This window comes from Limulus polyphemus, unplaced genomic scaffold (genome assembly GCF_000517525.1).
Source record: "Limulus polyphemus unplaced genomic scaffold, Limulus_polyphemus-2.1.2 Scaffold802, whole genome shotgun sequence".
NCBI classification, from domain to species: domain Eukaryota; kingdom Metazoa; phylum Arthropoda; class Merostomata; order Xiphosura; family Limulidae; genus Limulus; species Limulus polyphemus.
The window spans coordinates 76,954-81,675 of NW_013666412.1; positions in this window are offsets into that span (position 1 = coordinate 76,954).

Sequence of the window (4,722 nt, forward strand, 5' to 3'; positions counted from 1 at the left end):
TTGAGAAAAATATAACAAATACTTAAAAAATGACCTTTATCTATAATTAGTGTAGAGTAATGAATTTTGATTAGGTTATTATAATTTTGGATAGGAACCCACTCATGAATGTTGCTGAAGAAAAGGATATCGGTATTGTAGTAGATAATCACTCAAACTATTGAATCGGTGCTCTTGCTAGTAGTAAAGACAATAGAATTTTAGGGTGTATTTATTGACATACTTATTACAAGTCAAGAGAGGTAATTAATTATCTGTTTATACAAATCATTGGTTATGCCTTGCTAGGAGTATTGTGTACAGTTTTGGTCTCCAAGGGATGTTGATATATGGGAATGTGTTCGGATAAAGAGTTACTAGAGTGATTCTGGGGAAGAAAGGTTATCTTATGAGAATGAGTTAAGATTTCTTAAATTATTTTCTCATAAGAAAATTAAAGTAATAAGTGATCTTATTAAAGTTTTCAAGATTATTCAAAGGATTGATAGGATAAAGGCTTGTAATTTCCTTGTGCTGTATCCTGAAGAGAAAAAAATACAAGTTTAATTTCTAAAATTCAATTAAGTTTTATTTTTCTAACTTATTTAGTGAATTGCCATGGATAGTAGTGAAGGCTGATAACTTACAGGAAATTAAGATGGGAATCAATGCATTCCTGAAAATTAAAGTGTGAATTTCAATTTTTATATTCCTTATGGGTGGGTGGCAAGGAAAATCTTGCTATATCATTATACTATATTAAAGTTCTTGAAATAAAGTGAAAAAATGTGTGTATGGGCATTTACTGTGGGCTGCCTGATTAATATGATTTAAACAGATCTGTGAAGCTGAAATGGAAATAAATTTATTATTGTGAGAAACTTTAAATTTGGGAATGTTGGTTAGGTTAGTGTATTCAGTGCACGAGGCCAAAGACTTCTTGAGGTTATGGGTATAAGATTTTCACACTTAGCATGTGAAAAACCTGAAGTGGGTTAATTCTATTTGTTCCTAGTACTGAGAAGTATGTGTTTTAAAATTCAGATGTGCAAGCACACTTCAGTATTGTGATCATAACATTTAATATTTTTATTGAAGTCAATTATAGAACTTTAGAAAATGTGATCTTTCAAACAAAAATTGATATTTTCAGTTTAAAAGATTGAATGGCTAATCTCATTTAAATGGGAAGAATGTAAATTATATAACGAATTTAAAATCCGTAATAATGGAACAATACAGATTCATATGGATACTAGTTTCAACATTTTCATGTGTCCTCTTTATTTCAAACAAGTCTCCATATAAATTTGCTATTGTTCCATTATTGTAAATTTAAACTTTAGATTACTTTACACAGTACTGTGTATTTACCTACTGGTAAAATATCAATGATGTTTGGGATTGTTTGTTGGTGTGATCAAGATAGTTAAAATTATATTTATTTACTAAATGTTTACATATCAATGTAAAACCTTTTCTCTAAATACAGGGATAGAGGAATAACATTTAATAAATGAAAAAAAAATACTTATCTAGTATGTAAAATTGTGAATTCACTTGTAGATTAGAAGATTGTGATGTTGAAAGAGAAAAATATGTAAAAAAAAGCTATTATAAAAGCTATTAAAAAAGCTCAGAGGGATTATGAAGTTTACTTGTCTCATTGGCATGGCCATGTGGTTAGGGCTGTTCACTTGCACTCTGTGGGTTGCAGGTTCGAATCCCCATCCCACCAAACATGCTCACCCTTTCAGCCATGGGGGCATTATAATGTGATGGTCAATCCCACTATTCGTTGGTAAAAGCATAGCCCAAGAGTTGGCGGTGGGTGGTGATGACTAGCTGCCTTCCCTCTAGTCTTTCACAGCTAAATTGGGGATGGCTAGTGCAGATAGCCCTTGTGTAGCTTTGCACGAAATTTAAAACAGACAAACAAGCAAATACTTGTCTCAAACATCAAATTGATCTGAAAGATTTTTATAGTCATGTTTACTGAAAAAAAAATCAAGGATAGAATTAGGCCTTCAAATATTTTGAAGATAAATTTATCATGGAAGAAGAAAACTTGTCTAAAGTGCTAAAAACTTTTTACTAGCTGTTTTACCAGTGAAGGTGAAGAAGAGGTTCCCAAGCTGTCAGTTTCTTTAAGGATGGGAAGGATTTTCCTTCACTTTCGTATATGTTAAAGTGGCTGTTGTAGAAAAACTTAATAATTTCATGGGAATAAAGCATCTGGACATGATGGGATTTACTGTAAAATCTTCAGAAGGCTTAATAAAGTATTAGTTTGAACTTGTTCATATTATTACTCAGTAAGGTTTTCTTGCTTCATCAATTGTTTATAGTTTGACAATTTTTTTGTCTTAGTTGGTAATATCGTATACTCAGGTACAACTTGTCAATCGTAAAGTAATGCTAAATGGACTGATGAGACTGGAAACAAAGTAAAATGCCAAAAGAACAATTTTTAATATAACAATAAAAAATCACAGTTTGCATACTTGCTTTTCCTTACACAGGACTCTCACTTTTACTATATTTTCTCAATTGCTTATTCCAAATTTCTCTAGCTTGCAAGAAATCTTTCCTGTATCCAAATCGACTAGCATTTACCACATGGCTGGTAATTCTCAATGTAATATATTGTTACGCCTCTGTGTTCGTTTGTTAATTTTCCGTAAAACTTCTTTCCAAAGAAACTTTAGCGATACAAGTCCTTTCTTAAATAAAACTAGTTTATTATTTCTTAATACAACTTTGCAATACACTTAATTTCCACAGTCACGCTATAACTTAAACAAACTCTATAATTCACAAGGAACGATTCACGCGCTTGACTCAATTGTCCGTCTCTATCTCAGCAATTCAATTCCGATTGTTACCGTCACTTCTTGGCAGTCTTATATACAAGAATACCGCACATCTAGTAAACAAACGAGGCTTCATGAACGGACATGAATTTTCTAGAAGCTCATGACGTGTTACTAGCGTCACAATCACTTCCGCTGCTGTAACAATATATATGAGGCCATAACCTCTAGATATCACTTGAATGACCATTGAAGGGCACTGCTGTTGATGAACTATATCCCTTCCCCCAGGTAGTACAGTTATTATCCACTAAACAATAACAAAGCCAGCTAGAATGAGATTGAAGTATTTCTCAACCATATTATATAAAACTTGCACATACACAAAAAATAATATAATATTACAAGAAGACAGAAATGTACAATATATTCATATCCCACACTATTATAATCATGGCTTTCAGAGATAAATAAGTAAAGTGGCTGTGTAATGGTCTAAACAAAATGCTGCTTCAACGAGGATCAAACAAAAATAACTTATTAAAATCTAACAACAGAAAGCCAAAATAAATCTTTCAAACAACTAGAATACAAATTTTATCACTTACAACTAAAAATGATTAGTAAACCCATATCTAGCCAGGACTAAGTACAAATGTTAATAAACAATACAACATAAATCTCAGTGTGATTCATTTTAATGAATATCAAAGGAATTGGGTAAAAGGAACCAAAAGAAAAAAAATCTAATTCACCAGAGAATGACACAGTATTTCAAAATTAAACCATTTCTCAATATCAAGCAATAACTAGCAATAATTCTAACTATATCTCATGAACTAACTTAATTTTCAATATTAAGGAAAGTTTTTAATTTGTGGTTAGACCATTTGGTTACATGTCATGTGACTAGCTATTATCATAAATCTACATAATCATTCACAACATTAATATCTGTACATCACCACTAGGGAAAGCTTCTGTCAGTTTAATAATACATACATACTCAAAATCAACATGCTTTACATAGAAGGTGAGTTAGCACTTTAATGAAAGTAAATCTTCATAATTGATCTAAATGGTAGAAAGAATAATAAACAAAATAGAAGTCAAATTTGCTATCTCAGAGCCTCACATGGTGGAAAAAGTAAATATGTAGAAAATTTGTTTGGTCATTAAAAAGCAGAAATGATGATAAATAGGTATTTTTCTCCTGACCACGAGAATGTGACTAGTGGTGTCCTTTAACCCAAGCATTATATATGGGTTCATTTTTACACATGTATTTCTAAATTGTTTGTGGGTCGATGACTGTTTGTTGCAAGGTCCCTAATAAAAACATAAGAGCCACACAAATAAAAATGTAATCATAAATACAATTGTTATCAATTAATTCCTTACTTCAGGCATCCCCTTTGTATTTTACATAGAAAATTAGTGATTTCACTCAATTATGTTTGGTCTTTTCTTTATACTAAGTGTTCAATAGTAGAAGGAATTAGGTGTAATTGTTGATGAAACCATAAATATCTCTGCTGAGGGTTTACTGAGAAGAAACGGGGCAAATTCTTACGTTTATTGAAAAGATTTTGAATTTATGAACAAAAAGGGTATTGAAGCATTGTACAGGAGTGGTGATGCATCCTCTACTGTTTTGTTAACTTACTACATGAAATATATTAACATGTTGGAAGGAATGTCAAGATGGGCAACTACAGAATTTCATGGTTTAAATCATTTAATCTATGAAGATAGTTGTAGGGTTTTTAGACTTTTAATTTTCTTGAAAGAAGAAAAAATTACATAACATATTGTTGCGTCATCGAGATCACGTGACTATTCTCACGCCCTCTACTTTCTAGAACTATCCTGTACTTTGGCGAATGCTCTAGCATTTACTAGATATAGGGTAGTCTGGTATATAAAAGAG